The sequence below is a fragment of the Bactrocera tryoni genome, chromosome 1 (assembly GCF_016617805.1).
Source record: "Bactrocera tryoni isolate S06 chromosome 1, CSIRO_BtryS06_freeze2, whole genome shotgun sequence".
In the NCBI taxonomy this organism is placed as follows: Eukaryota; Metazoa; Arthropoda; class Insecta; order Diptera; family Tephritidae; genus Bactrocera; species Bactrocera tryoni.
The window spans coordinates 89,028,809-89,042,369 of NC_052499.1; the positions used below are offsets into that span (position 1 = coordinate 89,028,809).

The following is a 13,561-nucleotide window of genomic DNA, read 5'->3' on the forward strand; positions in this document are numbered from 1 at the left end:
GTAAGAAACAATTTAAGTATAGTATATTTTCTAATTTAATTACAATTTCATTGTACAAATTGTATAGATTGTATATTACAAGTAAAAGTAGAAACGCTGGAAATAATTCCAACATATATCTAAAAATTTACTCCGCGCTTTGGAAATCAAGGAATGTGCAATTAGAGACAATTAAGTGATCAATATTTAGGTTACTATAACGCTTATAATAGAAGTAATTCATATTCATCATTCGTCTAGAGTAAAAACACACAAGCACCTAGTTGTATATCCAACACATACACATGCATATAGCGACATTACGGGAATTATCGTACACATTTGATAATTTATGATCGAAAAACTGTTTTATTGTTCCATTTAAAGTTTTTAATATATGTATAACCTATACAATATGAATTCTTAGACAGCTATCAAAGCATTAAATGTATTACATACATAAATCCAGTGAACTTTTCGCAAATTGTTTGCAAATTCAACTTTTCACACCACAATGAATGCCAACAATCTCTTAAATGTAATAAGCATGCAAATTGACATCATCTCATGAAGGATACATCAAATACATACATATATTTATAAAAAAATGTCCGTTCATGCAATCAAATGTATGTACAATGATCTTACACTAGTTATTAAGTTATATAAGATATTTGTCTATACATATATTGACGGTATACGCATTATCACTACTACTTGCATTCAATATTACATGCATTTCATAGAAGAAAGGTGTTATTTTGTTTCATTTGAACCTCAGTTTCGTCCAGTAGATATCCACATATTTAATGTGTAGTAGCTGTAGTGCATGTGAAGCAATTTCTAAGTATTACAATAATTTTTAATTTTGCGAAATCAAAACTTTTATACATTATACAAATATATATATTATAGAAGATATTGTATGGATATTTAAAACGGTATGAGCAACTGCGGCTCTGCACAATTGTAACAAGTAAACATACATATTTGCATATGCACAAATAAGGAATGAGCAATATAACGTTACTCCCGGGGCTTAGCAGTGTACATGCTGTGTGCCAGAAAATTTTCAAAGAAATGATAAATATTTTTTACTCTGCCCCAGCTATAGTTATAGTCAAAGTAATTAATTAAGAATACATATATATGTACGTGTGCCAGATAAGACACAATAATATTACCTTTGATATGTAATGAAAAGTGACTACATGTCTGTAATGTTATCATCACTATTTTTATATACACATTTTTTAATTGTTTGTCTTTTTGTTGAAATGTTTTATAACTAAAAACACATTTTATGTGTATCCTTAAACGTATGCCTTTCATTTAATTTTTCACACCGAATGTAAATTCTATATTAAAATGATTTTTTATATGCTCCAGTGTGTCATTTAGGACTTAAGTAAAGTTAAATAGAATAGTAGTAAAATAAGCTGATATGTATGAAAACGCCATTCTGTATCATAATTATACGTACAAAAATATCCAAAGGCTGCATGCATAGTAGTTTCATACACCAAGAAAATCCCACATATGTATGTATGCATGTATGGCATACGAACTTTTATCGAATCTGTGAACAACATCTTTGCTTGTAAACAAACTGTCAAAATATAGTAGTATTTCTTTCATTGGAGAGCTATCATTCGAAACAAAATACTATTCAAGGTAATAGATAAATCAGAAAAGGGACGGAAATTATCTATACAATTAGCTTCTCTACGTAAGGGCCATCGTCCGAATCTATGGTGGACAGATATATTTGGCTTGTTAAAGAGAAGTCAGTCGTGTTCGTCAGAAATTTCGCCAGAATAAGAGCCCTGGCATATTTTAAAAGAGTTTTAGTTGTTGTGAGACTGATCCTATTGTGGTTGTAATGACATAGAGTATTCTTCCAATATTTTTGGAGTTCTGTGTTACGTCGAGCTCACTTACATGAGAACGGTGAGACTGATTCATTTGGGACGAAATGACTCATGAGAAACAAGTATAAACATGCTCATATTGTTTTTTTTTTACCATATACATAAATGAAAATTTTATTTACTTACTGAGCTCTAAAAGTGTTAATTTGGTAATAATGGTATGACCATTAAACTAACCATAATACATCATAGTTGCAGTCAAGAGGATATAACATTAAAGATATCTTTATTGTACTCTCCAGAATGTTTCTTATCGCCCCCAATACTAATTTTCCTGCTTTTTTAGCGATATAATATTATCCTTTGTGTTAGTCTCTCATCATTTGCTATTTTCAAGAAAGGCGAAAGAGCTCTTCACTAGTACAAGTATGTCCAGTTTACAAGGAATATATGAAATTCAATTAGATTTGGCAACCGACCTAGTTTGTTTTATAAGGAAATATTCTTTCTCTCGCTAATTCGGGGAAGAAATGCTCTAGTTTGAGTGCAAGATGATTCATTGTGTTTAATATTGATAGTACGTGAAATAAAAGTATGGCAACAGAGAAAAACTAATTTGGAAGAGCGAATTATCAACGAAGACAAAATCCTTTTACATTTTGTCCAACAGAACAAATGCCCCTGTGAGTAGATTCAAATGGTGTCCTCAATAAATGACTGATTTGCTAATGAAAAGAGAGGAGTAAACAATTGGTTTAGCAACGACAACAAAACCAGTAACATTATATATTATATAAGTGTTTGAAAGAACAAATAACATACATATATAAAAAAATTAAATGCATACATACATTTGTACGTAAATACGCATTAACTTTATGGAATATACATAGATATAATTCATTAACATTAAAGTTTACTTAAAACCAATGAAAAATGAGTCTTTTTTTAACAAGTTTATGGACGTTTTAGTAAAGTGTATCTTCCAAAAAAGAGGTGAATAAATGCGGACTCGGTTTTACCAAGAAAACTTGCTTCTTAACAGTTTTTTTTTCTAATAACTTCAAGGTAAGAAGTTAGGAGGAAAGTTTCAGGAAAATTTAAATATTGCTAAAAAATTGTACAAATAATATTTAAACAAATAAAACATATTTACATTTTTTGGTCTCATAGAATTTTAGCTCTGAATCCGAAATTTTGATTCATTTTGAACATTAGATTAGATTAGATAGACGAAGAATGCACCGGGACCTTAAGTCTATTGTGCACTTTCCTAAATCACAAAGACTCACCTAGCCCTAGCATGTTAATAAGGTCCAAATACTGCTGAGTGTTAGCGAAGCCATGGGATTCATATTTGGAAACTTAGATCCAAGGTTCTTCGACCTGCGTCTGCAGACAGCAATGCTGTCAATTAGCAGGTGTTCTGTTGTTTCAGGCTCCCTGCAGAACCGGAAATTAATTGCAATGCATGAATTACACAAAGTAAATGTTACCGTCGTCAACAACAACAACAGCTATTTCCGGTCATCGTACGAACGAAACGTCGATAAATAACTTTTGTGGGGATTTTGGATTTAATAAGAACGTTGGCAAACAACATATTAAGTGGTACGCAGATTACTGTTTACGAAAACAAGTTTATTTTTTTAAGTTTTAGTGTAAAGCTGTTTCGTCAGAGTTAAAATTATTAGAAATCTCAGCTTTGAAATTTTTATTTTAAATTTTTATTTTTAACAGTTGAGATTGGATGCAATGAGCCTAATTTAATTTCAGTGTGTACATGTTGCACAAAACTTCCCTTTTTGTGCTCTGGCAACATTGCGGCATAAAGAACTCAAAACGTCAACACTACTCACTTTTGCAGCATAATTTTTCTCTGCATTCCATAAGTAATTTTAACTTGAAAATTCGTGGCTGAATATACTTGCATACATATCAGAACTAAAAAAGTTAATTTGGTGGTACCAGTGGAAAGATTGTGATTAAAAATTTGGACAAGTTATAGTTATAGTGAGAGATATAGTTATACTGATAGGTGCAACAAAAACATAACTTTTGCAGCAGCACCAGCAACTCTATTCAGGCGCTACAAACATTACGATGGCATACCTTCCACATAATGGCGACCTGATAAATTTGAATGTTGGAGGACAGCGGTAAAACTATGATTATCTGTTGGTTAAACTAACAATTGTCCAATAGAGACAAATTCAGTATACATTTGTTATTTTTAGTGTGTTAAACGTTATTTTTGTCATCCATGGTACATTGCAGATTTTCTACATCACGTCAAACGCTGACGTGGATACCAGATACATTTTTCACAGCGCTGCTAAGCGGACGCATTTCGAGTTTACGCGATGAAACTGGTGCTATATTCATAGATCGCGATCCTTCGTTGTTCTCAATCATTCTGAATTACTTGCGAACCAAGGATATTGACATCAAAAATTGCGAAATCCGAGCATTACGGCATGAATCGGAGTACTATGGCATTACTCCGCTGGTCAAGCGGTTAGCGCTTTGTGAAGACTTGAATCATTCATCATGTGGCGATGTACTCTTTTATGGTTATTTGCCTGCACCAATGATGCCATCAAATGATTCAATTCATACGTCAGTAACATCGACAGGCCCAGTCGTCCTTGAAGACCGTTCTGGTGGTGTTAGCGATTTACCTTCTTATAGATCTTCGAACGGCTCTTATAATATACCGGCCACATCAGGCCAGATGGAACCTTGTTTGCCGTCAACTTCAACCGGGGTAATGTCCGCTTCAATTTGCTAATGCTCGACCCGGTTCGATGGTTCGTGTTCCAGAAACAGCATCTACATCGAGTAGACATTCGTCATCACATTCACGGAACTCTTCTTGGGACTTGCGTTGTGGACGACCAAACGTCAATGTCGGCGGGGAAGTGCGAAATTGGGGTCCTGCAGTTCCTTCGTCTCATACACTCGCGTACCGCATCTCTTGATTATATGCGTCATTCTAGAAATTCATCTGCCGACCTCAATAAGATAATACGGAATGATGTAGGCCTAGTATTCAGCCCAACATTGACATCAAACTGGGTCGATCCATTACGTGTTCAAATAATTAAGGCTCATCAAAACTGGATTGCAGTAGCATATGCCCATTTCGTAACTTGTTATCGTGTTAAGGACTCAAGTGGGTGGCAAATAGTGTTCACATCGCCTCATATCGATGCAACCATCGAACGTATGGCGATCAACTCAAAAGTGAATACATCCACAGCTGAACCTACTCCGAGTAAGATGGTCGCCATATCCTATGGTAGTCAAATACGACTTTGGAGCATAGCCATGAAGGAGGCAATAAGACCGATGTCGGAACTTTCAATTTAAATGTACGAGTTGAGTATTTATTTTTCATCGGCAGCCAATTAGTTGCTTTGTCATCTTCTGGAAAAAATAGGTGTTTATAGTACGCGATGACACAACATTGGCAAATTCAGGATTTGGTTCCAGTGTTGTCTTTTGACTCGGCAGGATCGTTTTTACTTCTTGGCTGTAACAACGGTTCAATTTATTATATAGGTACTTTGCTTGGATTAGATAAATATACTAAATGTATTTTAGAAACACACCCTTAATTATAAACATTTACTTTACTGTCAGATATGCAAAAGTTTCCACTTCGTATGAAGGATAATGACTTATTGGTGACTGAGCTGTATAAGGATCCAAACTTGGACCCAATTACAGCAATTTCCGTATATCTTACTCCAAAAACCTCCAGTAAGTGATTAAATCGCCTATCAAGACAGAACGTTATAATATTCACAAATCATGCTGTTTTAGGTATAAGTGGAAATTGGATAGAGATAGCATATGGAACGAAATCGGGTGCAGTGCGTATTATTGTACAACACCCGGAGACTGCCGGTCACGGTCCACATTTATTTGAAACCTTTACTGTACATCAAAGCCCCGTAACTAAGGTATGCGTTTCATAATTTCATTGTACTGAGTTATGTTCACCGAAATTGTTCTCAGGTTACCCTCTCGGAGAAATATCTAATATCCGTTTGCAGTGAATATCATCATGTACGCACTTGGTCCTTAACACGTTTCCGTGGCATGCTGTCTACACAACCTGGATCGACACCAGAGGCCTCCTTTAAAATTGTGTCACTCGAAGCTACCGATTCACATTACAGTTATGCAGCTGGCAACGATTTTGGTCCCTACGGCGACTATGATGAACAGATCTTTGTACAAAAAGTTGTACCCGAAACGGATCAACTTATGTGCGTTTAGCTTCAAATGGTGATCGTGTTTGCATTATAAAGTCGGTGGATAGTTCAACTATCACTTCTTTCTGTGTGCACGAGTGTGAAGTCTCATCTCGTATGGGGTCACGATTCATTTTGACAGGGCACTGTAATGGTGTTATTCAAATGTGGGATCTAACTACAGCGTTGGCGTTATTTTCAAAAGGTGAACCACAGCAGAATACCTTTGGCGGACCAGACACACACGAGCTTCTTCGCCTACTTGACCAATGTGAAATCAGCAATAGCCTCAGCTCAACGCCTTGTATGTCACCGTGTCTATCGGTGGTTGGAGGCATGGCAAACGCCGCAATAGCTCGTATGAAGGCGAGCAATGTAGCTCTGCTTAATCAACTCCACAACCAGCACCAACAAACACCACTACAACAACAGCCCCAAGCTCAGTCACAGCAATCTACCTGCAATGTGGCTGCGCAACTTCTGCCACTACAGCATCAAACACAACAACAACAAATGCAGCAGCAGCAACAGCAATATTCTCCTCCACAACAGCCAGTATCGCAAGGCATTGGTAACAACGCTGATTGAAATGGGGAAGACGCGTGTATTTTGCCAGCAGTGGCTATTGCTGTTGCAAAGATGGCGTTGGTTGGGCGTGCCTCATCCTTGCTAATGTTTAGCCTAGTAATAGAGTATGTTCGCAAATTGTTGAAAATAATGCTCTGCTCGATTATATATGTTTGCTTGTTACGTTATATCGCAGCAGCAACTGTGCAACGACCTCGGAAAGGCGGAGATGCACTATAAAATTGGGGCGCCTTTCCTCAATATTTTAAAATGATTAGATGTTACTCTTATATTTTATTGAAGTGATTTTTACAGGTGATCATTCGTAAAATATCCTTAGGCAAATGCATTATACTCGTTTAAGAAGCACGATTTTTGTCTGAATATATCGAAATATACACATACAATTACCAAATTTTTATATATGTTACTTTCTTACATTTAAATTAAAATATATAGCATGCTCATCATATACAAAATAAAATTGGATATACAATTATAAACATTAAAAATGTATAAATAAAATTTTAGACCGAAATCATTTTTTTCATCGAGTACTTGATTTCATGTTTCAAATTTCAATCAAATAGGTATTAAGCAACTCCCATTTATCCAATATTTTGGGGGACCTTGAAGTAAGTATCTTAACTTTGCAGTGGAACTGAATATTGAAATTTGGTACCTGTGAGTTTATTTGAGATATTTCTTCGCGTGACGTGGGGGTTTCGAGAAATTACATGCCATAAAATAACACATTTAAAAAGGTATGTAGGTTTTTTTCCAAGTATAAACACGTTTTATTAACTATACAAATTCAATATATTAATTTGCACAAATACTAAAGAAAACAAAACAATAAACAATACAAAAGTATAAAAGAACAGACATTTCTTAAAAATGATACGAATATAAATTGTGCTATAAACTCAAAATTACATTGGTAAGCCGCTTCTTAAATACACAAATGATTAAATGCTAATGTTTAAAACATTCAATTGAAGTCGCATTATTTGCAATAATTGTACTAAACTAATTTGTTTAGATCTTAATCTTGTTACACCTTGCCTTGTCGCTCGGCGATTGGCGTACCATATTACCGTTGCAATTTATTTCACATTTTGGCTGTTGTTATATTTATGCTAACAATTTATGTTGTATTAAATGTGACATGTAATGATTTTTACAATATTTAATTTGTCTATGAAAAAATAATAACATACATATGCACATATGTTTAGTATAAAGCCATATTTTAAATGATTTATATCTTAATATGCTTCCGTAGCCGTGTGCAAGAGTAGAAATATTAAAAATAGATTTTTTATATGTACATATTGTCAGCTTGTGCTTCAGCCCAAGATTACGCCGACGGACGTTTGAAATGATTTTACGAAATATTTAACACACATACAAGCGTCGAGTTTATATCAATATAATTTGAAAATATTGCGCAAAGTGCGATTTATTTGTTGTTGAATGCTAGAAGAGGGTTCTTCCCCGTCATCTTTTAAAAGAGTATAAAATTTAAAGACTGTGGCGTCATACTCAATGATATGTACTGCTGGCATTTACTCGCACTAAAACAACAAACAAATGTATGAATTGCAAAGGGCAGTAGCATCAGCTTTGCTGTCACATCTACTTGGAAGAACTTAGTGCGTTCGTGTAGAATAGAAGCATCTTCCATATAATCGTAACAAAGTATAATAATAATATTTATTTGTTACTACCAAATTTTTGCTCTTAGCTCAATTAATCCCTAATTAAAATACTAAACTTGAAAGTAATCATCGACCACTACATCTGTGGAATTCAGTTCACTGGTACTTTGCACTTTTGCTGCTGGTCTTTCATGTCCTGATTTTGGCGTAAGCCCATTTGCTGTTGACTTTAACAACACTATCCTGTCGGAGTTTGTTGTTGTTATTGCTGTCGACGAGGCGCTTGCACTGCCGGCATCCTTTATTCCTGCAGTGGCATTGTGTGTTTGTGTACGCAGCTCTTCTGGCGTTAGGGGACTACTGCTGCTCAGGAGTGTATCGGAATATTCGGTCTGTAGCCTCTCGTATGGGTTTTCATTTTCTGTATTTGTATAGCAGACGGTTTCGTAATTTGGATCTGCTTCGCTGCCGGTAAGCGATTCATATTGTGAAGATGTCGATGGTGTTTGTCGTGAACTCATCGAGCTGGCTGTGCTGCCACTACCGCTGCCGGTTAGCACATTGGTGGATGACAAAGTGGAGCTGTTGGCTAGCAATGAGGATGAGTTGACCGATGAAGGTGAGGTGATCGCTAGAGTATCATGTGTGCCACTAGAAATAACACTCACGCTTTGAGCAAGTGTTCCCATTGACGAATGCAGGTTATTACTGAGTGGCAGTTCAGAGGCTGATTGCGGTATTCGCGGTGCTTCAGCAATGCGAGCATAGTGATCGGAGTCTTCGGTATCTGGGGTGGCGTCAATTATTTCTGCTTTCGATTCGGCGATGCTGGCATAGTTGTGATTGGCATCAGTTGCAATTATACTGTAACCAACCTGTGGCTCCTTCTTCGATTTCTTCACCTTTAACTTTGCTATAGCCATCTGTAGAATCTTCGTCGACGGCCAAGGACTTTCTTTCGTTAATTTTAGCATAGCCATCATCGGAGAGCCCAGTAGACTTCGGTCCTTCAAGCACTTCGTAATTGGGATCATAGTCAGAAAATTTCTTCCCTTTATCTACTTCGGAATGATTTAGTTTAGCCGGCTTCTGTAACGTTTCATAGCCGGGATCGCTGTTGTTCGTTGTATCAAGCGGCACGGCAATAGTCTCATAATGTTTGTCACTACTTATGTCTGACTCTATCGGTGGTTTTATTTTTGCTGAAGGCGGATTGGTCATTTGTACTAAAATAATGAAATAAAACATAATTAAATATTTATCTGGTTATTAAAGCTTTTTTGAAGACAGTGAGTGGTAAAATTTAATTTTACTTATAATAAAATGATCCAGTGCAAAAGAACATGCAAACCTCGCTACTTGCTACACCATTTGTTATCGAAATCGTTTTAATAGAGTAAAAAGTAATGATGTGTATAAGTATATGGCTCTGTAACATTATATATGTATGTATGTATGTATGCCCTCATAAGTATATTTGGTGACAAACAATTGTACATATCTCCATATGTGTATCTATGTTATATATGTATTAAACTTGTAATTTTTATTTTTAATTAAGTAGAATCAATTCTTAAATTATGTTTTTAATTAAACATCTATACAATTATTTTATATTTTAGGAGTTGAAAAGTGACTTGGTCGTGTGTGATAGTAAAGAAAGTAGAAAGTCAGTGTTTTTGTGGATGTACCAAGAAGCAAATCCAAAAATTTTAAACTTGGGTAAAAGCATGCGAATTTCATGATCATAAAAGGTTATGAAGTATTATCGGAAATAATTGGGGATTAGTAACTAGCGTTTATATACTAACCGCTGCTTCCAAATAAAAATTGCTGAATTTTTCGTTGACTTAAAAGTAAAACTGCTGAAATATCTCATTTACGCGCAACTAAAGGGATATTTTTCAGTTTTGGAAATTTTATATAGTTTGGATAGCGAGTTGGAGGGAGTAGGAGGAGAGAGAAGGAAATAATTAAATCAATTGTACATCGAAATAGAAAATACTTAACATACGTCAAATCTTTTCTCATTTATGTACAAAAACAATAACCTATAATAGACTACAAGCTACTTACACATCTCTTTTGGCCGTTCTTTATGCAATATACTGCTATAACAATCCGATTTCGATTTTCTAAAGCTGATGATCGGTGTAGCCCATCCGCAGGTATTGTTTCATATCCATGATCCTTGGCACCATAACTGTTGCTGCGGATGCGACTTTATCGCCGGAGGCATTTTGAATTGAAAATACATTAGCACGATTCAATTCCATAAGCTCTGCTGCAGCCATGTCTAGTGGACTAATTCCGAGGTGATCACCACCTTTGCGGGCCATTACAGGAGAGCTGTTCTGAGAGGAAGTTGAGTGATGCGACAATTTGTTCTTCTTCATCACCTGAAATTGAGTTATATTTATAAAACAGATGGACAACGCGACGCTAATTCAAATTTGACTTTTGGACTGTACTAAATTTTAGTGCTAACCTTAGCGTACATTCCTTCGATATCTTTGGACGGACTTAGACTTTTGGTTTTATTCTTTTGCGGTGAGCTGTCGACTGCATTAGTTGATCCTGTTGAAGTGGGGACTATTGTATTCGAAACCGCTGTTAAAATTCCACTTAAATTTAATTCTCCAGTACCGCCGCCACATTCAATGACAGATATAACCGAACTTCGACCCGAGGTGATGTTCGATTTGGGAGTTGGTGGCAGCGGAGAGTTGGCTTGGCGTTTTTCTGGTTTTGGTGAACCTAATGTACAAATCGAAGAACTGTTGTTTGATGACGAGGACGCCTGTCTGGAGTGCTTTTGTGTGCGTAAGCTGTCTATAGGTGGTGGTATCGGGGTAACGTGTTCAGAAAGCCAAGAATCTCAGAATGGCTTCGACTACCAAATGTGGTTTGTTGATTATGGTGGTTTGATGCAGATACTGCAATCGCTGTATTGTCTGCTGATTGTGCATTTTTAACAACCGCTTTATTAGAATTCGGATTTGTGTTATTGCTAATGTTATTGATTTCCACCGATACCACCATAGAGTTAGTTTGCATGGGCTGGATTTGTGCATATGTCTCCGAGCCGCTTGTGTAAATGTCAGTCAGGACATTTGGATTGCTGCGAATATTCGGATCTTCGATTGCAGCATAAGTTTCATCTGCACACGGAAATAATACACAAATAAATTAGTAACATTTGTGTACATTTAAACATTTGACAAAACTCTTTATCTAACCTGAATCGTCTGACACTGTCGCATTAGTGCGAATCATTTGTTTCACGGGTCAAAGCTGCTACTCGCTGGGATTGTTTTGGAGGTTGCTGAGCTAGAATATTGGCTAGAGGCTCTCGAACGCTGATACTAGTATAACCTTCTAGAAAAAAACCGTTATTTTTAAAATACAAAGCATATAAGTATATGAATGGATTTTACTTGAAGAATCTTGGGAATCACCACTAAAGTGTTGACTTATTATGGGCGGTGTCATATAAGGAAGATCTTGACTCGCTGAGATCATGCCTGCGATAGCCGAGGCAGCTGGAATTTCAGCGTGCGATATTGAATCGTTAAGATTTTGTGAAGCACTGCTGTGATTTGAGTTACGCGAAACTGTGCCATTTAGCTGAGGAGGCTGACTACTGTGAATGGCGTTACGCTATTACTAGTTACCAGCAGCTACTATGGCAGCCGCAGCGGCTGCTGCGGAAGTTGACGGAGGGTTTACCTGGGCATAGGGGTGTTCCGCATTGCGAACCTTCAACATAGATTTAGAGTAAATACATAATAATCGCTTGTAAATATTAAATGTTAAAATGAAGGGAATATTTTGGAAAATCACTCTTACTTTAGCATAGTCATGGGGCGGATTCCTAACCCTTGAATAGGGTGAACTAATGTCATCTGCTTGGCTTATGGAACTGTGCTGAGATACGCTTATTTGTTTCTTCAAACTCGGTGCAGCTGAAATTATTAAATTTCACGTAAATAATTATATTATACGACAATTATTAATATTATAACTATGCATATGTGATAATTAGTATAATTAAATGAATTTATAATCATCCATTTGACTTACGACTATGGTTTTGGTCGTTTTCCTCAACCAAATGGTTCTTATCCGCCACAGTCTCATAGAGTTCAGATCCGTTGTCGCCATTACCTTCTACAATTGGTATGTCCGGTAGACTTCGATGAGCTGCAGTACTTGCTCTGGTAATTAAGCGAACACATTCAAGATTGTTTTATAAATTTCTTCTATATAATTACCGTTTTTCTGAATCAGTGGTTGAAACAGCAGAAGTATTTAAGTCGTTTGTGATTCACAACTTGCTAACACCTTAACTTCGATTATGTCATCTGGGTTAGTCATTTTGACCATTCCTTCTAATCCTCCCAGCTCATCTCTAAAATAATAAGTATATTGACTCTATTTAAAAATGATATAATAATATATTAAAAAAATAATTTATTGTTGAAAGAACATTAAAAGTGTTATTATAGGATTGGTGGCTACACATATACACATTTATCCATGCATTGTAAAGGTAAGCCCTGAGTTGCACTTTTTTTTATTTGTTGACGTAGCCATTGTGGCGACATTCTATGAGAAATTGTATGAATATATATGTACATATGTATACAATATTGACGAATTATTGTTGTTTGTGCTTCTAAGCTTTAAATTCCAATTAGCACACGGATATCTCAAACAGGAAACTTTCTTTGAAACAAAATCTAGTAATGTGGTCAAGTCGACTTACTTTGCCAGGTTGTCGCCTGCACCAGAGACACGCCGCCATTAGCACCATTGCCGTCAATGTTACATTCACTGTTAGCAAAACAGCGTAGTAAAACGCGGCATCTCCAGTACTTTCCTCGACTTCATTGTGGCCAAAGGGGTTTTGCTGCCGTTTACAAATATTCTTAAGAGTCGCTTCCTTTGCGCTTTTAAGCTGATTTTGATTATATTAGTATTTTTTTGGACTTTTACTACATTTGAAATTTTTTGCACTAATACTTATCGTAATGCACACTCATTAAGTGACTTGATGCACCTTTCACTCTTGAATAAAAACATAAATATTTCGGATACGTTGATTTGGTTTTTTATTGTCTGCACTGATTTTCAGACGCAGATGACTTATATATTTCATTGCACGATTTCGAATCGTTCTTTAGTTGAAAGTACATTTTAGTTTTGTGGAATCGGTTTT

The 13,561-nt window shown here is 35.9% G+C and overlaps 2 pseudogenes; one reads left to right on the forward strand and one right to left on the reverse strand.

The window, feature by feature from the left end:
* Positions 1–3,844: 3,844 nt before the first annotated feature.
* Positions 3,845–6,977, forward strand: LOC120782618 (annotated as a pseudogene).
* Positions 6,978–8,365: 1,388 nt separating this feature from the next.
* On the reverse strand, positions 8,366–13,156 carry LOC120779928 (annotated as a pseudogene).
* Positions 13,157–13,561: the final 405 nt, after the last annotated feature.